The sequence below is a fragment of the Myotis nattereri genome (assembly GCF_964212035.1).
Source record: "Myotis nattereri genome assembly, chromosome: 5".
In the NCBI taxonomy this organism is placed as follows: domain Eukaryota; kingdom Metazoa; phylum Chordata; class Mammalia; order Chiroptera; family Vespertilionidae; genus Myotis; species Myotis nattereri.
The window spans coordinates 36,969,198-36,986,313 of NC_138080.1; the positions used below are offsets into that span (position 1 = coordinate 36,969,198).

Sequence of the window (17,116 nt, forward strand, 5' to 3'; positions counted from 1 at the left end):
GCCCCCAGCTCTAGGGTGTGCTCACCACAGAGCAGACATTCACAAAAGCTTGCTGTGCTAACTGAATTGGAATAACAGGACTGAATAACCTCATCTCACATTAAGTTTTAGGTTAGAAGTTTAAGCAGGTCAATATTCTCTCAATTTGTATTTAATGCTTAGGTCCAACTCTCAGGTGTCAGGAGGTGAATAGAATAATAAATTAATAATAACTATGCTTGGGTGAGCGCAGCTGGTTCTGGACTCTGCTCTGGGCCCTTTGCTAGCCAGGATAGAAGACAAAACAGTTTGAAAGATCATATTTGGAACTTTGATTAGGCCTAGTCACATCAGCTGCCAGTTCTTCGGAGCTTACTAAATATCATAATACTTTCTATTATTTGTTAACCTACTTGTTCTCACAAAAACCTTTCAGGGAAATAAAGCAGATTGCTTCAAAGGAGGCTTAGAATCCAAGAACTCTATGTTGCTATGAACACCTGCCAAAAAGCTTTTTTTCTACCAGGAGCTCACAGCGGAGTATTGTCTTAGTCCTGAATCCAAGCAAAGAAACTCCACCAGGACGCTGAGACTGTGGACTGTGGTCCCAGGCCAGGGGTAGAAGCAGGTCTATCTCAATTCCAGCCCCAAGCTTTCCGGACATAAAGGCAGAAGAGGAGCCCACTCACTGGTTCCCTTTGGTCCATGGATCAGACAGCAGGTGACCTCCAAAATGTTTAATTAAATTATATTTAAAAAAATGAAAGCGGGTGACCAGTGGCTCCCCTGTCTGGCTGGACCAGCAAGTGTCCTGAGATCATCTCAGCAACCTCCTTGGTCCCATCAATTCCTCGGCTGGTGGAGTCCAGGACGGCACCTCACACTCTAGATGTTGAGGTCCATTCCCATTGCCTCTACCATTCTCTGCTCCTCTGAGTTTCCGTAGGCAAGGGAAGTAGCACATTGAAGAGGCTCTGAGAGCAGAATCAGCGACTGGCTAGCGTGCTATGAAAAACAAAACAACGGGGAAGTAGCATCTATTGAGAGCCAATTCTGTCCTCCTCTCTCACACCCATTCCACCATCCATGCTCATAGTATCTCACAAGCAAGTATTAGCAGCACTATTTGGAAAACCAAAGCAACAAGGCCGAGAGAACTGTGGCACCAGCTCACACAGGTGGCACCAGGTAGCAGATCCCAGTGCTGCAACACGGAAAAAATACCTGATAGAATTATCTGGAAGTTTTACTAACTCTGCTAGGCTCATGTAGGAAAAGCACTGCCCATGTTGGTAAACCAAAACCCCATGAGAAAACTTTCTGGTGGCACAGGGGTGTTGTGACCAATGTGGCCCAGGGCCAGAGAAAGACCAGCTGCTCCCGGGCCTGCCTCCTGGCCTGTTCTGGGGCAGAAGCGCCCATTGGACCCAGTGAGCCCATGGAAGCTTTCAAAGTGCTCAGCAGGGGCGGGGCTCCTTGGGGGGGCTGGTGCAGCTCTGACCACAGACCGGAGAGCCTGCCACCTCTGCCGGGTGCTTGCCATCGTCAGGAAGCCACGAGCTGCGTGAACTGATTGAGACCGCTGAGATGGGCTTTTCCTTTAGGATTGCATCAGGCGTTGCTGGATGTGGTTAGAAGGCTGCTAAACCACAAGGATGCTGGGATTTGAAGAGCTATGGTGACAAGCCACTGAGCATTGCCAAGGTAAGACTCTGCATCTTCTGCCTTCTAGACCATCTCATTTCCTTAAACTGTGCAACCAGTGCTCCGAGGCCCGTGGTTGAGAAAGCAGGCAGGAGCGGCGCTATGGATGTTATAGATGGAGAGAAAGATATTAATATGATGAGCCACACCAATGTTCCACTGTTGGTTCGTTTTAATTTAATTTAATTTTTAATATATTTTTATTGATTTCAGCTGAAACCGGTTTGGCTCAGTGGATAGAGCGTCGGCCTGCGGACTGAAGGGTCCCGGGTTCGATTCCGGTCAAGGGCATGTACCTGGGTTGCGGCACATCCCCAGCAGGAGATGTGCAGGAGGCAGCTGATCGATGTTTCTCTCTCATCAATGTTTCTAACTCTCTATCTCTCTCCCTTACTCTCTGTAAAAAATCAATAAAATATATTTTAAAAAAAAGAAAATAAAAAATCACAATATACTGAAATTAAAAAAAAATGTATATTTTTTTATTGATTTCAGTGAGGGAGAGAGAGATAAAAACATCAATGATGAGAGAGAATCATTGATTGGTTGCTTCCTGCACAGCCCCGACTGCGGATCAAGCCCCGAAACCCAGGCATGTGCCCTTGATCAGAATCGAACCTGGGACCTTTCAGTCCTCAGGCTGACGCTCAATCCACTGAGCCAAACTGGGTAGGGCATTTCGTTTTAATTTTAGAGAGTTTTTTATTTATTAAAGCTCATCCATTCCAGGTAGATTCTGTTTCTTAGGCTTTTTAAACTGGAAAAGACAGTGAATATGCCATAGTGGAAAACGGACAAGTCTGAGGGCTGGGGATACGGGTGGGCACACATGTGTCAGTTGGGGCAGGGGGTGGCTCCAAGCAAGTGACTCAGCCTCTCTGTATTAGAGGTAATGACATCTCCAGGGCAGAGCTGATAGAGGCTAGAATGATGTATGGCTCCAGGTAAATGCTTGGCTGATGCTTTTGCTTTGTTTGTTTTAGAAAAAGGTTTTCCATTTTTAAGCCATTGGGGGCAGGGTGGTGAAATAGGTTTAATGATGACCTTTTTGGCTAAGAGATCTATTTGGCCAGCTGTGGAAAGGAAAGAACGGTTGATTACAACATCCTGAAGATTTTTTTAGAAGTCTGGGGTTTTGACAGATTTTCCAGTCATTTTCTAATTGGCCACTGCTTTCACTCTCAACTATCCACATTACCAAGGAACTAAAGAATCGCTATCATTGTTCTTCCATAGTTATAGAGGAGAGTTCTGCATAAGAGATATGTTGTAGACACTCCTCTGTCCTTGAGAGAAGCTGTATTCCCCGCACCTTGAGTGAGGACTGGAAGTAAAGATGGAAAGGGGGAAAGAGAAACTCTATAGAGGTGAATCCGGGCAGACACCACCTTAGCCAGGCGATCAAGGTTAATGTCTTGAGGCTAAGTCATATCTTGTGTAACTTCTGCTATGATACTTGGAAAAAAATACTTCACCTTTGTGCTATTTTCCCCCCCAATGCATAACCCCAGTCTAGTCAGGAAGAAACATCAGACAAACCCAAACGGAAGGACAGCCTACAGACCACTTGACCTTCAAGTGTGTCAAGGTCATGAAAGATGAGGAAAGATGGGGAAACTGTCACACATCAGAGGAGAGTAAGGAGACAGGACAACTAAATCCAGAGCTCACATCCTGGATTCAATTGAATTCTGGAACAACATACACAAAAAAGTCATTAGTGAAAAATAGGTGAGATCTAACTGAAGTCTAATATTTTAATTGATGTCATTGTACCAATGTGAATTTCTTAGTTCTGGCAAATGTACCATGGTGAGGTAAAATGTTAACATTAGGGGAAGCTGAATGAAGGGTATATGGGTAGTCTCTATATTATCTTTGTAATTTATTCATAAACCTAAAATTGTTCTAAATTAAAGAGCCAAAAAATTTATACTTATCCTGCCTCAGAAGGGGTCAAAATCCGAACGTACTTGGGAAAACTGGCATCTATGGCCCAGTGGTCCCCATTATCTCTGAACATTCTGGAATATAGCAGACCTTTAGCGTTGCCTACCATTCTCTCTCCCAACCCGCACCTTATTCCAGGAAAGCTCTGTATTTCCCTCTCTTGATAGTATTTCTCACGTCATTTCTTTTCTCAGTCAGCACACATATCTTGAGCCCTCAGTCTGTGTCAGGGGTTTTAGTCAAGTACCCCTCCCTTTATCGGCCCAGCAGAGCTCACGGGGCGGGATCAGGCTCCCAGGCCTCCAAGTGCTTGCCCAGCTGCCCAAGCCTGACCCCTCTCCAGTTAGGAAGCGGAAGACCAAGAATGGAGGCAAATGGGGGCCCAGACCCTGCACAGAATACCTGGATGGGATCTGCTTGCTGTCCTCCGGGCTCAGTCATCCCTACGGAATCTGTGGCCAGCCAAGCCATTGGGAGCTGTTCCGGGAAACACTCCCTTTGAGTGGAGCTGTGGCCTTAGGGGCCTAAAGTGGGACTCCAAGGGCCAGTTCCTGCTTGAGTGACAACCTGGCCTTGGGAACCCACTCTGCTGCCCTAGAATCTGCAGCAGCCAGATGAGACCACCAGGGACCAACATCCTTGCTTTTGAGGTTCGGGTGTGTTGATAGGTGATGGGGAGGCAGAGAAGCTTGGCACCCCCACCCCCAAACACATACACACACACACACACACACACACCACAGACACAGAAGAACAGGTGTGCCCTTGTGCAAAAGTGATGTCTCAACCAGATTACAGAAATGCTTTGGAAGCAGGAGAGAAAGAAGAAAGAATTATGAAACCACAGGAAGACAGCACGTAGATGAAAATCACACTTAGATGAAGATCAGAACTAAAGAGTGGTGATTGCCACTGGGCCTAAACTACCTTTCTTGTCGCTTCTCCTGCTCCCCACACTGCCAACCTGTACGCTTTGACTACACCAGCCACAAGGCTGCTTCTAGAATGCTCCAGCTGGTGCTCCTGCTGGCCCCTCTGCCTGGGGTCCCCTCCCCACTTCCTCATGCAGGCAAACCCCACTTGTTCTCATTCTAGGGACCAGCACCAATGTCTTCTCTTCTGTCACCAGTTCCCAAATCCATCCCTGTGTCCCCAAGAACCTTCTGCAATGCTTAGGGCTCTTTGTTTTCAGATCTGCTGGTGGGTTATTTTGTTTTATTTTATGCCCAAGTTCTTCCCACTGGGCCTGAGCTCCTCCAGGGCAGAGACCAAGTCCTCCCTTCAGGTCCCAGCACCCAGAATAGTGCCAGCACAGGGTGGATACCCTGTGAAATGGTTCTTGAGTGAAAGAATCAAAGGACAAATTCTTGAACGCAAGTGAAGATTAAGACAGAAAAAGGCTTGAAGGAGCAAAAGCATATAAGAGTTAATGATCGCGCTTAGGCCCAATGAGCTCCAGTGCCATCGCCACATGGGGATTTTAACAGGGGCCCTTGCAGAAGGAGATGGCCATGTGGGCCAGGCGAAGGTGCTGGGCCTGGGGCCAGCCAGCTCTACACTAGGACCTGGCTCTGCCACTTGCCACCTGGGGGAGTGTGAGCAAATGACCTAGCTCTCTGTGAAATGGGAACAGTTGCATCTAGCTCCAAGCCCAGATGTGAGAACTAAATTGAGCAAGATGATCATAGCACAGAGACTGAGACATACAAGAGCCTCTGCCATGGGCACTGCTGCCCCCACGTGACCTCCACTCCCCATGGCCCACTGTGTGGTTCATGCTTACTTCCAAAACCATGGTGGTTCTCTTGGGTGACTTGTCATCGCTGGCCTCTGCACACCTTGATACCTGGGCTGCTGGACCAGGACCAGGTTGAGGCAAGCAAGACACCAGTGGCACAAAAGTTAAGAAGGTCCTGACTCGCAGTGTCGCTCAAGTTCAGGGAATGTTAGTGTATGTTTATGTGGTATCTGCAAGGGTATGAGATGATCTGTGCTTAATGAATTAAGTCAGGAGTTCTGACTTCCATGACCGTGGACCCCTGGTGAATTTCATGGGTCCTATGAAGTCCTGAACATGAATGTGAGCTTTTCTGGACATGCACACCTTTCTGCCAAGAGTGCTTATGGCTTTCATCAGATTCCCCAAAGGATTCGTCAACCCAAAAATATTTGGAATCACCAAGTCCAATATTTACTAAGAATAATTTAATTTTCTCTCTCAGTGTGTTGTGCAGAAAAGAAAGTAGGAAGAATTTGGGCATAGGAGTAAGACAAGGCAGCCTGAGAGGCCCTATAGCATAGATGTTGGACACTCAGCCTTGTGACCAGAGAGGGTCTGAGTTCAAGGTTGAGTCCTGACACTTTCTGGCTGTGTGACCTTGGGCAAACCAACAAATGTCTTCATTACATAACAATAGTTTGACCTCACTCTATACTGGCAGCCTTACCTATCTCAGGCAGATTACGAAAAGATTCATGCAATAGGCTTTCTCTCCCCCTGGCTGCCGGCACTGGTTTTCCTCCAGCACCCGGGACCCAGGCCTTCTCTCCGGCCGGAGCCACCTTCAGTCTTCGCTCCACCACTTCGTGCCTATGTATGCAAATTAACCGCCATCTTTTTTGGCGGTTAATTCTCATATCTCACTGATTAGCCAATGGGAGGCGTAGCAAAGGTATGGTCAATTACCATCTTTGTCTACTATTAGATAGGAAGGATAACAGCACATCACAGGGTTATAAGAATTAAACCGAGAAGCCCTAATTATTAGGTGAGCTGAAATTGAAGAGTCCACAGTAGCTGCCAGTACTTGAGTGCCAAAAAATGTGCCAGGTGCTTTGTGCACACAGTTCACGTGATCCCCACAACAGCCCTATGATGACCCCAGGAACCACCCAGATGCAGACTCAGGTCTGTGTGACTCCGAAACCAGTGCTCTGACCTCTTCGTTAGTCGGTCTATTATTTGCTCACTGTGTATGGATCACTGATTCGAGCACTTTAAAAAGGCAAGGGAATGCCAAAGCCGGTTTGGCTCAGTGGATAGAGCGTCGGCCTGCAGACTGAAAGGTCCCAGGTTCGATTCCGGTCAAGGGCATGTACCTGGGTTGCAGGCACTTCCCCAGTGGGGGATGTGCAGGAGGCGGCTGATCGATGTTTCTCTCTCATCGATGTTTCTAACTCTCTATCTCTCTCCCTTCCTCTCTGTAAAAAATCAATAAAATATATTTTAAAAAAAAAATAAAAAAATAAAAAGGCAAGGGAAGCTCATCGCCCGCACCGAGGTGAGCGCTGCACATATGCTGTGAAGTCCTCCCCAGTTTGCAGACATGAGCACAACAACTTTGTGGGAATGGAGAGCCAGACGGAGGAGCTCAGGACATGTTCACACAACATCTGGGAAACCTCTGCCCGTGGAAGTTGCTGTTCCTCCAGTGGGCACCTGGCGCGATCTGGCCTGAAGAAACAGCCCTCCAGATGAGGCCTGCCTCATCGTGGGCCGGGTCCCTACCTGCCAACTTCCCTTACCCTTTCTCAATGGGCATCATTCCTGTGCCCACGCGCTCAGCCTCCTTGCTGGCGCCTTTCATTACTCCATTGCTTCCACATCTGTCCACCCTTTGGCATCAGTTCTCCTCTGAACACCTCCTGCCTTGTGGCTTCCTGGCCCTGGAACTGTCAGTGGTTGGCCATTACTTATTGTGACATGCGTGGTAAGCCAGACTTGTGCAGGTACAGAAATGTGAGTCTCTCTGAAGTCAGACATGTCCAGCCACCCTTCCCACCCCAATGGGTCTGTGATGGGGCTGTCACACAGGTCCTGCCCGCTCTTGGGCCATCAGACAAGGAGCTGCAGAGGGAGGATTTTCACAGGAAACAGAGCAGCCCTGTGTCTGTCCGCTGAGCGCTTTGGGAAGGAAATGTGACATGTGCAGGATGTGGGCCGACCCTTGCTCTTACTATTCATACCCCCCCCCCTTACCCCCCAACCCAGCTGCAGGTGCCAGAGCCCACATGTGAGGGAGGCGGTTAGGGGCTTGGCCTGAGGGGAGTGAGCCAGGCCTTGAAGTCAGAGCTGCACTGCTATTACTTAGGAGGCTTATACTGATGACCGGTGCGCTGATCGTGACCCGTAGGAAGGTCAAGCAGCCTCCTGATGGATGAAGCTGCTGCCCCTCCTGTGGGTGACACTGCAGGAAGCTTTCTGTAATTTTCTCTGGGTGGCTGTCATGAGAGTAGCTAACCTCCCAGCACCCAAGGGGACCCCGTGGGGCTACCGCATCTGTTTCCAGTGTCAGCAAAAGGCAGCCAGGCCTCAGGCTGTGGCTTTGGAGCGATTCTAACGCCTTCCCATCAGGACCGGGTTTGGGCTCTGGACAAGTCATTTACTTCTGACTCTGTGCACCAGCCTACTTGTGGGGGGGATGAACCTGAAACTCAGAGGGCCTGCACTGTGCAGGGTCTGCTGGAAACCCGGCGGATGCTGGGAACAGTGGAGGCGCCATCACTGCAGATTCGGGGTTTGTGTTGGGCTGGGTATGCAGGTCTCTGACCATGTCTGCGAGGCCCAAGCTGCTCTCAGCTGCTCCAGAGGCAAGCGAAGATCTGGGCTGCCAAGAGGCAGGCGATGGGCCGCAGAACTTGGAAGAGCAGGCGGATTTTGTACAACTATAGCATTTCTTTCCTTACTTTGTAAAAATTATATAATACCAAAACATCTTGTGAAAACAGATACAAGCCATCAATAATTCCACCAACTTCACATTTTTTACCCAAAAGTTGCTTGTCTTGGTTCACATGATGCATTTTTTTTCATCGCTGGAAACTTGAAAGATAGATGACTTCGGAGTCTGCTTTTTTTTTTTTCTTTCTTTCTTCCTTTGTTTTTTTCATCAGGACATAGACATCTTTCCCACAGCTACACGTCTTCACAATGATCATTTCTGAGGCGGCAATAATATTTCATTGTATAACTCTATTTCACCATTTCAAATAGACGTTTAGTCACTTCCCCTTTTTTAAACACTAGAGAGGACTATGATTTAAACAAAATGCCATGTAGCCGGCAGAGGTGTTCTGAACATCACGGTGCAACTGAAGACTATTCTTTCCTAATCCCTTCAAGGAATGACAATGACATAGGGAGACAGAATGCTTGTTTGGGGGTGGACTTGGAATTGCAGGGTGACAGTGCCGGAGTTTTCATCTCCTCCCATCTAGTTCCCTTGTGTCAGCAGCTATGTTCACTGGCCAGGATTACTGATGTGGTCTTTGGCCGGAGAACAGACTTTCCTCTCCGTGAAATGAAATGACTCATAAGGAAACAAAACCCAAGGGTTTGGCCTCATTTGTCCCATAGTTTCAACCAAAGCTCTTAATCAGAGGTCCGTGAATCGTTGTGGGCAGGAAGGGGTCCTGAAACGGCACAAAATTCGACATGTATGTGCATAAGTGTATTTTCTGGGGAGAGTGTCTGTAATCTCAGCAGATTCTCAAAGCAGGCTGTGGCCCCAAAATGTTTTGAAAAACAACTGCTGATCTATCTATCTATCTATCTATCTATCTATCTATCTATCTATATCTATCATCTATCTATCTATTATCTATCTATCTATCACCTATCTATCTATCTATCATCTATCATCTATCTATCTGTCTATCTATCTATCTATCTATCTATCTATCTATCTATCTATCATCTATCTATCTATTATCTATCTATCTATCTATCTATCTATCTATCTATCTATCACCTATCTATCTATCTATCTATCTATCTATCTATCTATCTATCATCTATCATCTATCTATCTGTCTATCTATCTATCTATCATCTATCTATTATCTATCTATCTATCTATCACCTATCTATCTATCTATCTATCACCTCTCTCTCTCTCTCTCTCTCTCTCTCTCTCTCTCTCTCTCTCTCCTCCCTGACTCCCCACCCCCCATTTTTGGGAGCCTGGGATTAAAATGAAAGAGTCCTAAAGATGCGTGTCTACATACAGGGCCCACCGGTGAGTTGGGGAACATATTATCCCCAACTGAAAGATGAGGAAACTGAGGCTCAGAAGCACTTCTAAGGGTACACGGCTGGCACGGGGGGAGCCCTGGATTTGAACACAAGTCTGCCTCGCTGCCGAGCCTGGGTGTGCATACTCGTTATGCCAAGGTACCTTTTGGTTAAGAGAGGTGCTTCTATTTTTACTTCTTTAACCAAAGGTCATTGCTGATGTGTTTGAGAGATTCTGCCATGACTAAGGCCACCCATGGTTCTTGACTAAAGGAAATGTTTTGGCATCTTTCAGAGCCTTGCATTTCTCTCCAAGGAGTCGGGCTGACACAGAAATATTTGTGGTTGGTTAACTGTTCTCTCCTGCTGCAACCCTTAACCATAGGAGGTGAACTGTGTGTATCAAACTGAAATGTTATCACTCAAGGCTTAAGGAGACAAAGTAAGATTGAAATTCAAGAGACCAAACCCAATGGGTGGGAGACTTCAGCCCACAATTTCCTAAATACCATTGGGCCTTTTCAAACATATGTTTTTATTAACAACAAACTACTTAGCTCCACTGAGTGATGTTGGCTATCTACATATGTTTGATTCCCTTCTCTCTTAGTAATCCTTTCCTACATCTTTTAAAACTCCAGCCTGTATACCTGGAGGCAAAGAAGATGGGCATAATTCCATTTCATGTCTACTTGTTTCCTCTGAAAATCTCTGCCAAATTAACCCCTTATTACTAATGAACACTGGCAGCCCTTAAAGGGAAAGGGCTTTCTGAAATATGGGAAATAAACCTGCAACAAAAGACTAAATTTTAATTTCATCTTGGGCTTCTTAGATGTAATGCATTAAACATTAGGTCAATGTGTCTTGTTGGGCCCAAAGTTTTGACTAACAATCAATAATCAGGATATAGAATAACACCAGCTTTGGTATAAATGACATCTGTCTACTGTTGTCTTAGTAAATTCATCTGTTTACTCGTTATGACAGTGGGTTAATGAGGGGAGGTGAATAAGTAGGCATTTATTTATGTTCAGGTTTTCCCCAATTGATTGATTGATTTGTTTGTTCATTCATTCAAAAGAGAAAGATTTATTGCAACGCTGATGTTTCAAATGCTGAGATGGGCCCTGAAAAAAACAAGTAGTTCCTCCCCTTGAGGCTCTCACAAGGAGCCTAATTCAGAAGGCAAACTTTAAACAAAAGGCCCAATATCCCATGGCTGGGGTGGTAAGAAATACTGTGGGCCAGCACTTGTTTCCTGATGGTTTGGGGTTATTGCTATAATGTGTCACTATGCCATGCTGTAATAATAATAACTGACACTGGGTGCTTACTGTGTGTGAAGGTACCCTTCTAAGTACAGCCTATATACCATCTTGTTCAATAGAAAATCATTCAGCGACTTCCTTTCATTTGGTTTTTGTGCCTTTGCCTCATCTTATAGATAAGTTCAGATTATTCATTTTCAAGGTTTTGGGGGCAACATAACATGATTGTCTTTCAAAAAAAAATATTTGTTCAAAAAAGGCTGAAGCAAGGTTCTCTCAAAAAACTTTTTGGCTCCAGATAGAATTTTTATTTCCATGGTTTATCACAATTTACCTGATCCCTCACCTCCATGGCCCCTGCCTGGATTAGCCTCCGGCATCGAATCCCAGCAGAATGTACTTGAGTCCCAGAGTGCAGAGTGCTGGGCCTGGCTGAGGCTGCTGATGATACTGTGTGGTTGGCTCAGGAACCAGGACCTCCCATTTCAAAGTGTGTGCCACTGGGTTTGGAGGTGAAGATGGCAAAGGCAGGGGAACGAGGCTGAGGGTGGCAGAAATGAAGACCGGTGATGCACGGACCATGAAGAAGGCAGAGAGGGAGCCAAGAGGAGAAGAGAAACCAGAGAGTCGCTCCTAATAGGATCTCCATGTCACTGCCTCGGGCCCCTTTGGGTAATGAGAATGCAGGGACAGGACCAACTCCAAGACCCATATCCATGTCCCATCCTCATTCTCTGCAGCTCAGCGAGTCCAGGTTCCCACTGAGACTCTGCTGTTCCTCTGTGCCCCCATAAATCTGCATGGAATCAAGGGAGAGCTGGGGGTCACCTGGAGACCATCCATCCAAAGCCCACACCTTACAGACGAGGGGACAGAAGCAATGAGGTGAAGTGACTCACCCAACATTGCACCATGAGTAATCCAATGATGCCCTTCAGACATTACAAGATGCTCAGGTGCCCTCTGGACAGCCAGAAAGGGGTAGATGTGCTCAGAACAGGTTGGGGGCATTTATCAAGTTCCAGGTTATTTAAACATGGTAAGCTGGCAGACCAGGAATCCCTTATTGTATAACAGAGCTCTGTATGAGCAAGAATGTGGGCAGCCAGAGCAGCCCACTTCCCGGCCCAGCTGGATTTCAGCTTAGCGTAACTTGGAGAAGTCTGTGCCTTGGAGAGTGTTTAACTCATTGGCCTGTCTTTTGTGAGGGAAATATTTGGAATTTTTTATAGGTCACAGTGGCTGTGGTATTTTATTATACTTAACCTGATAAAATCTGTAATAAATATCCAAAAGAATTCAAAGCAAAGTCTCAGAGAGTTATTTGTATACCTATTTTCATAGCAGCGTTATTAATACTAGCCATGGTAGAACGAATAAATAATAGATAATCAAATTATTACACACACTTACAATGGGATATTATTCAGCCTTAAAAGAGGAAGGAAGTTCTAACACATACCACACATGGATGAACCTGAGGACATTGTTAAATGAAATAAGCCAGACACAAAGGGACAAATTCTGAATGTTTCCACCTAATATGAAGTATCTATAATAGTCAAATTCATAGAGACAGAAAGTAGGATGGTGGTTGCCAGGGGGTGGCAGAGTGGAAAATGAGTTTTTCCTTTAATGGGCAGGGAGTTTCAATATTGCAAGCTGACAAAGTTCTGGAGATTGGTTGCACAACAGTGTGAAGATACTTAACATTACTGAATTGAACACTTAAAAAATTAAGATGCTAAATTTTATGTTCAGTGTATTTTAACACAATGTAAATTTTAAAAAGACAGAGAAGATATGTAAGTGCACTCGTTGCTTGAGGTAGGGTAAGAAATGTTTTGTGGCCCTAGTCGGTTTGGCTCAGTGGATAGAGCATCAATCAGCCTGCGAACCAAAGGGTCCTGGGTTTGATTCTGATCAAGGGCACATACCTTGGTCGCAGGCTCCTCCCCAGCCCGGCCCCTGGTCAGGGCTTGTGCAGGAGGCAATCAATCAATGTGTTTCTCTGACATCAATGTTTCTCTCTGTCTTTCCCTCTCTCTTCTACTCTCCCTAAAAATCAATGGAAAAATATCTTTGGGTGAGGATTGACAAAAAAAAAAAAAAGAAAGAAAGAAAAAAGAAATGTTTTGTGAACCATTGTTTTATGGTGTGGGTGTGCACATGTGCACCTAGGAATGTTCTATCTGGTGGTGTACAGTGTATTTCTTACTGATGGTCATAATAAAAAGAAAGAAGAAAAAGAATTTTGGCAGACACCTCGGTGGACAACCTCAGACCACAGAGCAGAGAGACCTCCCCTGTGTGTGGTACAGCAAAGAGTGGCTGCTGCTCTATTGTTGTCACTTCCCAAGGGACCTTCTCTCTGATATACACAGGAAACACTTGTTAATGTCTACTGAAAGAAGGAGAATCTAGGAGGTCTTGTACACTCTCTATATTCTCACATTTTCCCAAGAAAACTCCATGGATGTGGGAGAGAAGAAAATAAATATTTAGCAAACTCAACTGTGTAAGGGGGGAGGAAAGGAAGGAAGGAAGGAAGGAAGGAAGGAAGGAAGGAAGGGAAGGAGGAATGGAAAAAAGAAGGGAGGGAGGGAGAGAAAGAAGGAAGGAAGTGGGGATAAAGATGGAGGTGGTCTAGATTTCTCAGACTTGCAGATTTTATGTAAACCCTCTGTAATCTCATGAAGCTAAACACCTCCTTGGAAGCCTTCCCAGGGCTTTAACAGGGATCTGGAAATTGTGCCTGTTCTGTAGAAGCAGCAGGGAACAGCACCCCATGATGCTGGGCCTTCAGGCATGCACAATAGGTGTCCTGGAACTGCCCTGCAGCCATGCCCAAGCAGACATTGTGGAGGAGAAAGTGAAAGTGTGGGGTTTGATGAAGCAGAACCATTAGCACCTGGTTTATAACTTTTAGAAAGTGCTACACATAAGATGAGCTCCTCACAGTGGCTCCCAGATACAGAGAGGCAGAGCATTGACTTAAATGTATTCATCCTGATTTACAATCCACACTCTTCCTGCCATCCAGGGAACCTGGGAAAAGTGGTAACAATAGTTTGGGCCACGATGGGAAAGGGTGATGGATTAAAGTGAGGGTGGGTTTTCATCCGGACACATCATTTACTAACCCTGATGCTCAGTACCCTCCCCTCCCAACCCTCACAGGGCTGTTGCAAGGAGCAAATTTGATGACATGTCAGTTGTCACTATAGATATTAATTAGAATGAATGTCATATTAGAAGAGGAGCCATCCATTCGTTCATTCAAAAATATCTGTGTACTTTTACTACGGGCACTGGCGTTACATCACGGACAAAACAAGGCCTGTCCTCATCGAGGGGCTCACCCAGTAGAGGGAGAAGACAGATGCTAAGCAAATCAGTAACCCTGGAGTGTCAGGTGGGGGCCAGGACTATGGGTAAAATAAATCAGAGTGAAGTGCCTGGGATGGCTGGGTCTGTGTGATTTTGAAAGGTCAGGAAGCGTCCCTCTGCTAACCAAGTGACATTGGAGCGGAGGCCTGAAGGAGGTAAAGGAGCTGGCAATAGCTGAGGAAGAATGTTCTAGGCAAAGGAAAAGCAAGTACAAATGTCCTGAGGTGAGAGTGTGTCTGCTTGTTTAAGGCCCAGTAAGGAAGCCGGTGTGCTGGGGGCAGAGTGGGTAAGGGGGGAGAGTGGTAGGAGAAGAGAGAGTAGAGAAAAGTGTGGATCAATTTTAAGGACTTTGGAGTGTGTATGTGTGTGTGTGTGGTAAAATATGTATATATACAAAAGCCTAAGTGACCATTATGACCGGTCGACTGGTCGCTATGATGCGCACTGACCACCAGGGGGCAGACGCTTAATGCAGGAGCTGCCCCCTGGTGGTTAGTGTGCTCCCAGAGCCGGCTTTCCATAGCCTCCCAAGGTTCCTTTCCCCCCACCCCACGCTGCCCTGATTGGCCCTGATTGGGACTGGTGAGATGGCCCTGATCGGCCCCAATCGTCAGCCAGGCCAAGGGACCCCACTTGTGCATGAATTCATGCACTGGGCCTCTAGTACATGACATAAAATTCACCATTTGAAGTGCATTAAGTATGCTCACATTGTTGTGCAACCATTTTTTTTCTAAAACTTGTTTAACTTTCCCAAATGAAACTCTGCACCCATATGTTATGGGCTGAACTGTGTTGAAGTCCTAACCCCTAAAACTTCAGAATGTGACAGGATCCTTCAAGAAGTAATCAAGTTCAAATGAGGTCATTATCTTATAATTTAATCTGATCGTGCTCCTCTAAGAAGAGGTGGTTAAGGCGCCAACAGACACAGTGGGAAGACCACAGGAAGACACTGGATGAAGACAGCCATCTATAAGCTAAAGAGAATGGCCTCAGAAGACACAAACCCTTCCAACACCTTAATCTCAAACTTCTAGCCTCCAGAACTGTGAGAAAATTAATTTTTGTTGTTTAAACTACTCAGCCTGTGGCACTTTATTATGGCAACCCAAGTAAGTAAACACGCCATTAAACACTAACACCCTAGTCTCCCCCTTCCAGCCCCTGGCCACCATCATTCTACTTTCTGTGTCTACGAATTTTACTGTTCTAGACGCCTCCTATGAATGGAATCATACAGTATTTGTCCTTTTATGTCCAAATGCTTTCACTTAGCATAATGCCTTCAAGGGTCACCCATGTTGTAGCGTGTGTCAGAGTGTCCTTCCCTTTGTAAGGCTACAGACTGCTGTATTGGATGGATCTGCCACATTTTGTTTATCTAGTCACCCATCGATGGACACTTGGGTTGTTTCCACCTTTTGGGTTTTGTGAATAAAGCTGCTATAGATGTTAGTATACAAATATCTATTCCAGTCTCTGCCTTCAATTCTTTGGGCTCTATACCCTCAAGTGGGATTGCTGGATCCTATGGCAATTCTGTTCACTTTCTTGAGGAAATGTCATAGAGGACTTCGGATTTTCCAGTGAGTGGCATAGGACCAGTGGCGGGTTCTGGGTGGAGACGTTTCAGGATCACACTTGGCTGCCTTGCTGGAAGCAGGCTGGCAGGAGGGCAGATACAGGAGCAGAAAGACCAGTGAGAAAGCCACTGCAAGAATCCCGGCTTTGACTGGGACGGCAGCAGTGCAGGCAGGGAAAGTGGCCCGGCTCTGGGTGTATGTAGAAGGTAGAGCTGGCAGCGTTAGTGATGGTTTATTTGTGAGATGCAGGAGAAAAGGCGTGAGCAACCAGAAGAGGGGGTTGCCATTTGCAGAGATGGGGAAATCTTTGAGACCCACGGGCTTGGGAGCAGACTGCGGACTTGCTCTGGCCTTTGGAAGTCTGGGCTGTTTACTGGGCTGTTTACTAGGAATCCGAGTGGCAATATCAGTGGTGATGTCAGCTGGGCCCCTGAGTTCCACCAGCCTCTTCCTCTGGCTCTTGTCCTACGTGGGTATCATGGACCTCCAGCCTCCAAGCACAACCAGACCTTTCAGGTGCATCTAGGCTTCTGAGAGCTGCTGCTGCTGCAACTTATGCCTTGTCCTCGGTGCCTCTCCTGCTCTCTGCCCTTCCTGGGCGTGTGGGGGTGAAAAAAAGCAGCCACCAATTAAGAAAGCATTTAAGCTCAACCATATAATTATCTTAATTCCAACCATATAAACTAGCTCCCAGTGTAAAACTAGACTGTTCTCTTATTAAACAGAAGTAATACTGTTAATATGAGCAACAAGAATAACTTCTCCCTGCATGGACTTAGAACAAATAAATCACTGATAGTTAACAGCAAAATAAACCCAACCCAACAATAAAACACTTATTAAGCAAGTTGTTAACCCAACACATGCGTACATTTAAGGAAAGATTTAAAATTTTGAAGGAACCTGTGGGGCAGGAGGTAGTGGTCCAGCCCCTGCAGACCTCGCTCCTTCCCTGCCCGAGCCAGCTGCTGTGAGAGCCCGCACCTGCCTGTGCTGCGGTCAGAGCTCTTGGCCATGTTACATGGTGGGTCCTACTCCCCAAGGCCCCTCTCAGCTCTGACAGTGGTTCTGGAGAGCCAGAGAAGTAAGTACGTTTCCCCACAACAGCACCCAGGGCAGCCGGCCCTGTGCCCACGGATGAGAGGGCAGCTCCAGGAGAAGTCATTAAAAAGATGTGGTCCCTGGTGGGTATTTTCCAGTGGGTAGAGCATCGGCCCTGTGCA

The 17,116-nt window shown here is 46.3% G+C and overlaps 1 protein-coding gene across 1 annotated transcript in view; it reads left to right on the forward strand.

Moving 5' to 3' along the window:
• Positions 1 to 1,583: 1,583 nt before the first annotated feature.
• BLK (BLK proto-oncogene, Src family tyrosine kinase) overlaps positions 1,584 to 17,116 on the forward strand; it is a 49,415-nt gene continuing 33,882 nt past the window's right edge. The window contains exon 1 of the mRNA XM_081092896.1: positions 1,584 to 1,683. The gene's annotated coding sequence lies outside the window, so the exon portion shown is untranslated. The remainder of the gene's footprint in view (positions 1,684 to 17,116) is intronic.